This window comes from Gracilinanus agilis, chromosome 6, assembly GCF_016433145.1.
Source record: "Gracilinanus agilis isolate LMUSP501 chromosome 6, AgileGrace, whole genome shotgun sequence".
Classification (NCBI taxonomy): domain Eukaryota; kingdom Metazoa; phylum Chordata; class Mammalia; order Didelphimorphia; family Didelphidae; genus Gracilinanus; species Gracilinanus agilis.
Window position 1 is genome coordinate 8,024,333 of NC_058135.1, and position 12,820 is coordinate 8,037,152.

General features: G+C 40.5%; 1 long non-coding RNA gene across 1 annotated transcript; it reads right to left on the reverse strand.

The window, feature by feature from the left end:
- Window positions 1-1,217: 1,217 nt before the first annotated feature.
- Window positions 1,218-11,976, reverse strand: LOC123251939. The gene is made up of 3 exons (XR_006506523.1): window positions 11,806-11,976; window positions 8,988-9,074; window positions 1,218-1,263 (listed from the first exon to the last, which is right to left on the reverse strand). It is a non-coding gene; the product is annotated as an uncharacterized LOC123251939 (long non-coding RNA).
- Between the last annotated feature and the right edge of the window lie 844 nt (window positions 11,977-12,820).

A 12,820-nucleotide genomic window follows, 5' to 3' on the forward strand; every position in this document is an offset into this window, starting at 1 on the left:
ACAAAAAGGCACCTATTACACAGACAATGATGGGAATTGTTACACAGGATTATTCGTTAAAACCAGTCTCAAAAAAATGACTGTGGTTATCTGAAATCATTCTTCATATCTGAATCCCGCCAGTGACTAAGACACAGTAGGCACTTGATTAATGCCAGCTGATTGACTACTCACCTCTATCCTGTGTTTAATTAAGAATTTTTCTTCTAGCTACAGTTGTATGATATATCCTTGTACAACTTTCCACCCCATCTCTTCTCATATATTTATGATATTAACTTTTATATTTCGATCATAAATTTAAACCTAGAATTTATTGTGGTAAATGGAGTAAGATAAGATGCTGGTCTATACCCTATTCTGCCAAACTACTTTCCAGTTTTCTTAGTAGCTTTTGTCAAATAGGTAGACTCTATTCCAGCTGTTAAAAACATGAATTTATCAAACAAAATGATCATTGCAGATATTGCTGGCCTAGTAAATACTAAATAGTTTTGATTATTACTGCTTGATTTAGCAAGTCAGAAATAGTCCATTAAGTAAGTTGTTTAAATTACAACAGTAAAGTTGTTCAGCTACTTCAGTCATGTCCAACTCTTTGTGACCCCATTTGGGGTTTTCTGGGCAGAGATACTGGAGTGGTCTGTCATTTCCTTCTCCAGCTCATTTTACAGATGAGGAAACTGAGGCAAACAGGATTAGGTAATTTGCCCAGGGTCACACAACCAGTAAGTATCTGAGGCCAGACTTAAATTTAGGAAGATGAGTCTTCCTGACTCCAGGCCTGGAACTCAATGCACTTCACCACCCGGTTGCCCTAGTTTCATCATACAGAGGCAGCCCATAATTGTAATGGTAATAAATGTGGTGGGGCTATATAACATATAACAGGAAAATCAGCATATCCTCAATAAAGTTTTATTTCAAGTAGGTGCAAAGTGCTTAATGCAAAAAACCTATGGAACATCTAGTGCTTACTTACCAAGCACTGAGATAGTTAAATAGGAAAATACCTTTAGAAAATAAAGTTTATCTTTTGCTCAATAACCAGAATCTCATTATTATTCATAAAAATCATTAGAAATCAAAAGAGGAAGGTAAACTCATCCAACATGACTTATTTAAAAAAAGAAAAAACTAAATCAGCATTGCCAAATGAAGTTTTCTAGAAAACCTAGTCATCCTGCAAATTGAATGCATACCTTGTTTGAAGAGAAAGGCGAATCTCTGGGTCACGTAACAAAAATTTTTTAAATCCATCTACTAAAAAAAGATAAAAAGATGTCAATCATTTCCCCAGGAGAAAAGCCAAACTAGTCAGAGAGCTGACCTAATAAAGTCAATTAATCTCTCTGAAATTTTTAAATGGGACTAACCCAAAATATACATAGAGTTAACATTAATTTTGAACTTTTAAAGCATAAAATGGATAGTCCCTAATATCTCATTCCTTTGGAGATTCCTAAATTCTAAATATGTTAACATCAACCAACTTCACAATGTAAATTTACAGAGCAACTGGCTTTTTAAAAATCTGAAAAAAAAGATACCTCAGGGAGTTGTTAACTAAATAAGAGCTTTCAGACTGTTTATATAGATATATATCCTCTGCCATCAACCTTCCATGATTCTGGACATTTTATCTCTCTGAATCTTAATCTGGAGTTCATCTGACTTAATCAAATCAGGTTAACAAGCATTTATTGAGCACCTACTATGCCAGGGAAAATGGCCAAAAAATGTCAAAAAACAGTTCCTGCATGCAAGTAGCTCACATTCTAATGGATTCAGCATACAAACAACTCTGTACAAAACCTTCTGTACATTACTTCCAGGCTAAACTGGAAGTAATCTAAGAGGGAAAGCACTAGCACTAAGGGGGATGTAAAGGCTTTGTGATGAAAGTAGGATTTCAGCTGAAATTTGAAGGAAGTCAAGAAGACAAAGAGTGGAAGAGGTGATGAAGGAAAGCATTCCAGATTGGAGGGGGAAGGGGGAAAGGGGAGGGAGAATCAGAATCAGTTAAATGCACAATTAGGAAATGGAGAGTCTAGAGGAAAAAAAGTCACTATGATCCTAGGCTAAATTGTGGAGTAAGCAATTTTGAAAGCAACAGACCAGGCTTCAGGACTATAAATTGGTCATGCTTTCTATTAAAACAAGACTAGATTTGGTTTAACAAATCCAGAGTTCCAGGTCTTCAAGGCATCTAGCAATTTCATAATCAGCAATAACATTAATCTCAATGAAAAATACTATTACAAAGAAGAACTCCATATAATAAAGCTATTTCTATGTCCCACTTTGGACTACAGTAGTGCTTTGTTGATTTATTGCATCAAAGTGTGATATGCCTTTCAAACTTCTCTCATCCTGTCTCACTTCAAACAATTCAAAACTTAGAAGAGATGCAATTTAAGAAAATGAAACAGTTGGTAATTTAATTAAAGTAACATCAAAAATGAGCCCTCTAAACTTATGAGAAAAAACACTATCCACATTCAGAGGAAGAACTGTGGGAGTAGAAACACAGAAGAAAAACAACTGCTTGATCACATGGGTTAATGGGCACATGATTGGGGATGTAGACTCGAACCAATCACCCTAGTGCAAATATCAATAATATGGAAATAGGTCTTGATCAATGACACATGTAAAACCCAGTGGAATTACACGTTGGCTATGGGAGAGGGGTAAAAGTAGGGAAGGGAAAGAACATGAATCTTGTAACCATAGAAAAATATTCTAAATTAATTAATTAAATAAAAAATTTTAAATTCAAAATAAAAATGAGTCCTTTATGCGAGACAATATTTATAACATAACACACTTTGTACAGTGCCTGACACACAGAAGGCACTATATAAATGTTTATTCTCTCTCTCCAAAAATCATTAGGCTTTCTCTATATTAAAAAATCAGCAATAAAAAATAGAAAAAAGATTTCTATTTTAAAAAACTACAGGGCACATAGAAATTGATCTACCAACACACACAAGAGCTATATGCATATAACTATGAAACACACTTTATCAAATAAAAGACTTAGGAAGGGCGGACTTATTAAGTACATATTATATATAAGACATTTTATAATATTTTATATATATTATCTTATTTGACCCTCACAACAACTTAGGGAGGTAAATACTATTATGATCATTATTTTACAGTTGAGGAAACCAAGGCAGATAAAAGTTAAGAGACTTGCCTGGGGTCACACAGCTAATGGCTGAGGCAGAATCTGAACTCAGATCTTTCTGATTCTAGGACCAGAACTTCGCATACCATTCTACTAGCATCGAAGTAGAAATTAATTGCTTATGGTTGAGCCATACCAATAGCCAATATTTTTAAAATGACAATGCAGTGATCCCTCACCTATCGTAGGAGTTACATTCCAGAGGCTCCCATGATAGGTGAAAATCTGCAAAGCAGCAGCATTATATTTATTTTATTATTTATATATATTTTAAGGCTTTATAAACCCTTCCCACTCTCCTATAAACCTTTTCCACACTCTTATAAACACAGAGACAATCTGCACACAGGATACACAACACAGCACTGTGGTTGGTTGCCTTTCAGTCAATAGTGTGCCTTATACAATCTCATATTGGCAAAGTTGCACAAGCAGTAGTGGCATACTGCATTTCCACTGTTACAGTATGGTATTCATTCGCAAAATCCCACACTATAGTGAAAACTTCCTGATACAGAATTAGGTATATACTTTTTAAAAACCTCGATACAGTGAAGCCACAATAGGTGAACCACAATAAAGCAAGGAACAACTGTACTACCTAAATTTATATATCCAGTGCTATACCACTCAAACTACCTCCAGGATACTTAATAGCACTAGGAAAAATAGTAACAAAACTCACCTTAAAGAAGGGAAGGCCAAGAGGGAAACTATGGGAGGGGAAAATAAACTAGGAAAGAAGACTGCAAACTATATTACAAAGCAGTAAGCATCAAAACTACTTGCTACTGGTTAAAAAAAATTGATCCGTGGAATAAATTAGAAGCAAAACTCAGAATCAACTGAACATAATAGCTAATCAAGGGCTCTAACTATGGATAAGGATTATTCAGAAAAACAAAAACAAAATTTCTTGGAAAAGTGGAAAACGGTCTCTCAAAAATTAGATTTAGACCAAGGTTCTTATGCTTTTTTGTGTCATGTACCTCTTTAGCAATATGGTCAAACCTACAGACCCCTTCTCAGAACGTTTTTAAATAATTTTAAAAATTTTAAATAAGTATTTTAAATAATGTATAATTTAAATAAATTGATTTTTAGTCAGAGGTTAGTGAAAATAAAGGTTTCCTTCCATTTTCCAGATCTCTTGAAATCTAACCAGAAACCCTTTCAGAGTCCATGGACCTAAAGTTAAGAACCTCTGGTTTAGTTAGAAATTAGGAAGGATACAGTTAACAGGGACAAAATCTGTAGGGGCAGCTAGGTGGCTCAGTGGAGACAGAGGTAAGTCTAAAGATGAGAGGTTCTGGGTTCAAATTTGACCTCAGACACTTCTTCCTAGCTGTATGACCTTATGCAAGTCATTTAACCCCCAATGACTGGCCCTTATTGCTCTTTTGCCTTAGAATCAATATCGATTCCAAGATAGAAGGCAAGGAGCTTAAAAAAAAAAAGAGAGGCAATTTGTAACTAAAAAAATCACTAAATTGTGCATACCCTTTTATTTAGCAATAACATAGCAAAGCCTATATCTACCTCCCAAAGAGTTTAGTAAAGTCAGAGAGAATGGATTTATGTTTACAAGAATATAATAGCAATTTTTATTTTGGCAGAGAATGAGAAACAAGAAAGAATTGGGAAATGGCCAAACCAATTATGGCATATTAATATAATGAAAATATCATTGTGCCATAAGAAATGGCTCCAGAGAAGACATTCCTTGAGTCTCTGGAACAGATGGCAAGGAACACTATTCCAACCTTTAAAACCTTGACTATGATCACTTTAACCCAGCTTCTCTGGTTAAGTCAAGAAGTATTTCTTAACACCTACTATGTATCAGCCATTGTGCTAAGCACCAGGAAGATACAAAAATAAAGATGCCCCCACCCCCAAAAAATATTCAAAGGTCCTACTCTCAAGGAGCTCAGTCTTTAATGGAAGAAATACTATGCAGAGAAGTATGCACAAGTAAGCTATATATACAAGATAAATAGGGAATGGTCCTATAGAGAAAAGTCATTAAGATTAAGAAGGACCAGGAAAAGCCTCTTGCAGAAAGTGGGACTTTAGCTGAGACTTGAAGCCAGGAGGTAAAGAGGAGGAGAGAGAGGGCTCCAGGTAGGAGACACAACCAGGGGAAATGCCTAGGGGTGGGAGATAGAGAGTCATGTGCAAGGAACAGCCAGAAGGCCAGTGTTACTGGATTATAAAGTATGTAGGGAAGGAGAAAGTGAGTTAGGTATAAGACTGGAAAGGTAGGAAGAGGTCAAATTACAAAAAGTTTTGAAAGACAAAAAAGGATTTGAGGTGACAGGGTACCACTGCAATTTACTAAGTAGGAAGATGACATATTAGTTGTGAGCTTCGGGAAGATCACTGGGACAGCTGATGACGGAAGGATAAAAGACAGGAGTGGGGAGAGACCTGAGGCAGGGAGACCGAGCAGCAGCTATCACGCCAGGCCAGGAAGAGGTGAGGAGAGCCTTCACCTGGGTAGGGGCAGTGTCACAGGAGAGAAGGAGGTCTATTCAAATGATGTGTACAATGGCAGAAATGAAAGCACTTGATAAGTGAAATGGATATGGGGCATGAGAAAGTGATGCATCATAGTCAAAGATGACTGGGAAGGTGGTACCCTCAATGGTATTAGGGAAGTTAGGAAGAAGGGAGAGCTAGGGGTAAAGAAAATGAGATCAATCTAGAGCTTGTTGACTTCAAGATGTCAGTGGAACATGGCCCTAGGCTTTGTGAACCTGGGAAAGTCACTTAACCTCTACTGCTTAGCCCTTACTCCTTCTTTTCTGCCTTGGAATGGATACTTAGTATGAATTCTAAGACTAAGGTAAGGGTTTGTTGGTTTGTTTGTTTTTTTTTAAGTTATGGAACATCCAGTTAAAGATATCCAGCAGGTGATTGGACTCAAGTTCAAGAGAGATATTAGGGCTAGACAAAAAGATCTCAGGTAGTAACCGAATCCATGGGAGCTACTGAGATCATTAAGCAAAACAGCGGAAGGGAGAACAAAAAGAGAGCTGAAGATAAAGTATCCTCCACAAAGCAGCTGAGCAGCTGCACCCTCTCATTCAATTCTGGAATCACAAATCATGGTCAAATCAACTCTACCATTTTTCCTGAAGTGTGCTGATCCACTTCTCCATGACCCCATTCCCTACCCCAGTAATTTTCTGGATCAAAGTCTCCCTCCCTGGCCACTGCTCCTCTATAAGTGTTGTTTCTATTATTAGAATTTAAGTTCCTTCAACAATTTATGCAATAATAACAGTTAACAATAACAGTAATATTGCCAATTATCAAGCCAAACCATTCTGAAAGACTTAGGAACTCTGCTTGGTGTGTTGATCAACCACAATTCCAGAGGTCTCGTGATGAAACATGCTAGCAAGGTGAAAGATTCAGAGTGCAGACTGAGACATCCTTTTTTTTTGGACAGGACCAATGCAGGAATTTGTTTTGCTTGACCATTTACGTGTTTATAATAAGGACCCATTTTCCTTTTTCAGGGGAGGAGAGGAGAAGCCAGGAAAAAAAAAAAAGGTCAGTCACTGAAAATAAGAAAGGAATGAGAGCTCCTTAAGGACAAGGACTGACTTCCTTTGTATTTGTGCCTCATGCTTAGTTGGTATGTAGTGGGACTTCATGAAATACTCTTTTTTTCTTTCATTTAAATATCTGATGTTCAGGAAATTTCAATTCATTCATAAATGATTTCTTTTTAGAGGTATCCCAGTATTTAGAAAAGTATATTTCTAATTTCCATTTTTCTCTAACATTAAATCATTCAGAAATGCTCATCATGCTCAAGCTTCTGATTTTTACTTCTGCTAAGGAGATGAAGCTATTCTTTCCCGACCTCTTTCATTTGTATTTTAGCTTACAGGAAGACTGAGACATTTAGGTTCATTTGTCCTGCAATATCACTTTCCCTTAAATAAAAAATACTGAAGTCTACAAGTGACCTTATATTAAGTATTCTACTTCTCCATTATAAGAAAATTATTATATCTTTTTTAGTTAATTAAAATAGTTTGAAATACATTTTTTTAAAACCCTTACCTTCCATCTCAGAATTAATACTATGTATTGGTTCTAAGGAAGAAGATCTAAGGGCTAGGCAATGAGGCGGGGTAAGTGACTTGCCCAGGTCACATAGCTAGGAATCATATGAGGTCAGAATTGAACCCAGGACCTCCCATCCCTGAGCCTGGCTTTCAATCCACAGTACCATTTAGCTGTCCCCTGAAATACACTTTTAAAATGAATATTCATAATTGTGACATCTCATAAACTAAAACCTCAAATATTTCTTAAATGGTATTTGAGAAACATATATAGCTTTTGATAAAACATTACAACTGTCATATAAGATGCAAAACTTATGACCTACTAAAAATTCACCTTTGAGAAAGACTTTTATCAGTCCTATATATCTGCCAATACAACTAGCATCTGACTCCTCCTTAAAAGTCAATGTTTCAATCATCCTTTATACTATTATATTTTAGAAGAATTCATAACAAGTTAAAGGACCAACAAAAAATGCTCTCTACCTCCAGGGAATTGATGAAGTCTGAATACAGATAGAAGCATACTTTTTTATTTTCCTTTTTTTCTCTTTGTTTTTTTTTTTTGTTTTATTTTGTTTTTTGGTCTGTGCTTTCTTCTGCAACATGGCTAATCTGGAAAAATGTTTTGAATGACTTCACATATATAATAGATATCAAATTGCTTCCCTTCTCAAGAATGAGGGAGGGGCAGAAGGGAGAGATTTTAGAATGAAAAAAAATTTAATGAATGTTAAGAATTTTAAAATATGGGGGACAGCTGGATGGCTCAGTGAATTGAGAGCCAGGCCTAGAGACAGGAGGTCCTAGGTTCAAATTTGGCCTCAGACACTTCCCAGCTGTGTGACCCTGGGCAAGTCACTTAACCCCCCATTGCTTAACCCTTACCTCTCTTCTGCCTTAGAACCAATATATAGTATTGATTCTAAGAGAGAAGGTAAGGTTCTCAAAGAAATTGTAAATATGTAATTGGAAAATATTTAGTGAAATAAAAATATATAGAAAAAAAAGAGAAAAAAAACTACATACTGAATATTTGGGAGTTTACCCCCCAAAAAAGTTCACCATTCTACGAAGATCTAATTTGACAACTTTGACCACTAATTGCTTTTTTTGGTCTACATAGGGCCCAGTATGAAAAAGAAAGGGAAAGAGGGCTGATCTGATGTTTGATGTTAATACCCTGTCCTCAACCTATGTATATTCTTTCCTACTTTTTTCCTCACTCTGTCCTCTGGAATTGGAGTTGCTAATTACAACAAGCAGAATTTCTAAGTCTTTACAAACTGTCTTTCCAATTTATATTGTTGTTATTATTAGCTATTATCAGTATTATTACCATTAAGATCAAAGGTCAAAGAATGAGAAAGAAATTATTTTCTTTCATGCCTGTCATTTGATTTTTTAAAAAATCAGAGATGTTTAGAATACAGAGTAAGGAGCTTCACCCTTCTACTATTTCATCCTGAGCCCTATACAGGCTGAACAAGGCAATTAGTGTTCAAAGGTGAGTCAGACGTCATCAGGCCAATGGTTGAGCAAAATGACCTCTGAGATCTTTGTTTTTAACAACTAGAGCTGTCTCAAGAAGGTCTGCACTGCTTAAGGAAATGATAAAGTCACAGAAGTTTGAGTACACTTCCTCAATGACAACTTTAACTGAGAATGAGATGAAAGAATAGCAAAAAAGCCTTTACCCAAGTTGTTTCAAAGTCAGCAGTGCTGTAATCTCTTCCTTCTCCTTTTCTTCTTAGGGCGTTTTCACAAGTTTCATCTTTATTGGCCTGAAAAGGAGAACTGAATTTTAATCAGTCATTTGAGGTACTTTACAATTTTCTTATATTTTCAAATGAAGTGAGTCTGAATCAAGTAGATTGGATGAGATTGTTGGAAGTCATGTATACATATTCAATACTGACCATCTTATTGGCCTCCAAACTCAAAATTCCCCTCTACTAAGGATAGAGTAAAACTAGACAATTTCAACTATGGCCATTCGAGGAGCTTGGAAATTTTAAGATCTCCCGTATTAGAGCATTTACTCCATTTATATTTAGATTGTTTTTGTGAAGTGTTAAAGCAGCAACATGAAATCAATCTCAACCAGGTGTCGTACTTCCTCAACAGAGGAAATTTACAAAGATTTAAGTCACCTAATAGGCAAATACTCTGTTTCCTGGTCTCACTGTCACAAGCCAAAAACCTCCATTATTTTCCAAAAGGAAATAAACACTGCTATATTCTTTTAACACCAAATGTGGATTTTTTTAGGATAATCACATCACCTCTCTCCAGAAGAAGTATTACCAATATCAGAATCTAAAGTTTATCAAAAATGAGGATTGGGATACAATTACAAGATTCTTGAAAGATTTCCGGGATTTTTCCATCACATCAAGCAACACATCCTGTGTTTATCTAAAGAAAGAGACTGTCAATAATATCGGCTACTTCCTGGAAGTAATTTGGCTCCATGAAAAGACTGGTAACTTACAGCCTTCAATTCAGTGCAGTGGAAAAACCCAGATTTAAGAGGCAGACAACCTGAGTTCAAATCATAGGTCTGAGCCTGGAGTCAGGGAGACCCGAGTTTAAATCCCGCCTCACACACGGTGTGTGACTCTGGGCAAGTTAGTTAACCTCAGTTTACCTCAGTTCCCTCATCTCTAAAATGATAATACTAATAGCCACAACCATAAAGGGCTGGTGTGAAAATTAAATGAGATAGTTGTAAAGTGCTTAGCACAGTGTGCCTGGCACATAGTAGGTGTTATATAAATGCTTTCTCTTCCTTCCTGTGTGACTATCTCCAAAGGGTTAGGGTCAGAGTTGTCAAACTTAATGGTACAAAGCAAAGCAAAATTCCCAAATTCTGGGAAGAACTAGAAAAAAATATAATTGGGGAATGTTTAACAAAATAAAATTACTATATAGATGATGTTAACTTGTGGTTTTCTTAGGGGATAGGTGGCACAGGGATCCATTTCTATTTTAATCTAGACAGCCCATCTCAATCCTGCTATAAGGCCACAGTTATTCACTCCTCCCTAAAGGTTCATTCTCAGAAGCCCCATTTAAGACAGCACAACAGCAAAGAACCAGACACAAATGCTGAACATAAGTGCAATGGGATATGAAAAGACACACCCCAAAACCAAAGTCAATGCTACAAATTTGTAGAGAACAACGATGGCTCCAGGAAAAACTATGAGAAGATTCCCCTCCCCTGCCCAGAAGGGGAAGTTCATGAGGATGGTCCATGTCCATCTTTTCAGACTTTTTCCATTAAGTGATCAGTTATGTGGATTTTCCCTCTTTTTTTCTGTCTTAAAAAAAAAAAAAATCTTTGTCTCATGGGATGGCTCTGGGGGGGTTGGAGGGGAAGGTTTCGGTGATATAAAATGCAGCAAATATCAGTAAGAATTTATTTGCAAGAAAAGGCAGCAGGTGCAGTCAGGATGAGCCAGAGAGTTCTGGGTCTAGGAACCCTCTATTGAGCTCTGAAAGGGAGGAAGCAGCACCCCGTGGAGGTCAGGACACTCCCACGGGTGGCTCCCGGGAGGCATTCCCTGCCAAAGGGCCCCGGGACCAATGACACTATGCGAGGAGGAAGGAGCCCACCATTCCACTCTGGCTGCCCCCACCCCAGGTGCCTGAGGAGCTGAGGACCACCCCACCCCCCAACTCCAGGTCACTGTCGCCTTCAGGAATGGCCTGCCGCCACTACTACTGGTCCTATCCAAGAAGGTGAGGGTGGGGGAGAAAGGAGAGATGGAGACAGAGACCCCCAGGGTTTCACCTCGGAAGGAGAGTTCTATAGTCTCCGAGTCACTGGCACTACCGAATGACTCAATGCCAATCACGGAGGCACGTCCACAGCGCTCTAAGGTGCCATGCGTGGGTGCTACTATCACCTCATTTTACAGATGGGGAAGGTGAGGCAGGCAGGAGCTCGGGGCCTCAACATAGGAGGCCGCCTTCCCTTCTTCCTCTGCCGAGCCCTCCCAGGCAGCACTCCTGAGGCGCCTATGTGCCTGGGGTGCCCTGAGAGCTCCTGGAGACTAGACTGTCCTACTTCTCTCGGAGCGTCCCCACGAGACGCTTCTTAAGTGCCTCTCCTTCCGCCCATTCATTCCAAGGCGCTAGATAAAGCCTCGGAGGGCAGCTTAGGGTTCCTACCTTCACCCAAGTGGGGAGGAGGAGACTGAAGGGTAAGGAGAGGGAGAAGTTGGGGACACAACGAGAGGTCGGGCCCGGGCCCCGGCCCCGCCCCTTTCACGCGCGCGCGCACGCGCATCACGCCCGGGCGGGGGCGCCCCCTCCTCGCACCCGCGCACGAGCTCCATAGCACGGACACGCGCACGCGGCCCCCCGCAGGGCCCCAGGGACGCCTCCCAACGCCGGCCCCGACGCTTGGGATGCCCACGATCCTGCCCGGCCTGGCGTGCGTGAGCTGTCCGTGGGCTCGGCCAGCCTGAGCCAAGGACGCGAATCGAGGTTGGCCCGCTCCCTCACCTGGGTGTGTGTGTGCCCGCCGCCGCCTCTCTCCCGGCACGGCGCGGGCTGAGCCCCGCTGCCCCCTCCTGGTCCCGCCCTGGGCCGCCGCCGACAGCGCGGGGGCGGGCGGAGGAGGCCAGGATGACGGCGACCACGGCAGCCCGGTGGAGGTGGACGGAGGGGCGGGGCCTGCCTCCGCGGCGGCCGCGTCAACGACTGCGTCGCGAGAAAGACCACACCCCTCGACCGGCGCGCTCCGCTGAGGGCGGGGCCTTCGCCCGGAGCGGGGGCGGGGCGATGGAAGGCGGGGCCTGCGTCTGGCGAGGAGGCGGGATTAGGGCGGGAGCCTGGAAGGGGGAAGGCGGGGCCAGAGTCTGTAGGCTAGTCGGGGGCGGGGCCTAGTTTCGGAGTACTACTTTCGGAGGCTAACCCTGGCTGGAACATCTTTCTCCGCCCAGCCCTCGCGGGACTGGAAAGATCTGGGTTCCCATCCCCTTCAGGCCGCCGACGAGCACTTGACCTCTCATTCAGTCAAGAAATCAATAAGCGTTTAAGCTCTTGCTGTGTGCCAGGGCTGTTAACTCATCTGTGAAACGGGGTAATAATGCAGAGCCTGGCTGCCCAACACTTGACAAAACCCAACGTGCTCCATCAGGATTGCTCAGTCCAAAAGAGGGGTGCCCTCTGCACCTTGCGAGTTTCTCCCCCGTTAGAATGGACGTGCCTGGAGAGTGATCTGGTTGCCCTCCTCTGGCCCTTCTTCAGATTATCAATGTCCTTTCTGTTAACACTAGAGCCTAGAGCCGAGCACCTTATTCCCAGTGACCCTCTCCACGGGAACTTTATAAAAGTTGATGAAGGGACCCGAGGAGATACTGACATCCCCTTCTCCTGCATTGGGTAAATAAAGTGGGGCAGGAACTCTAAAGAAGATGTGGTGAATGAGAGACAACTTATACAAGTATCCAGAGGGCAGGCCTATAAAGAAAAGGTACCAGATGATTCAGGTTCTGTCCACTGGCAAGATATAAAA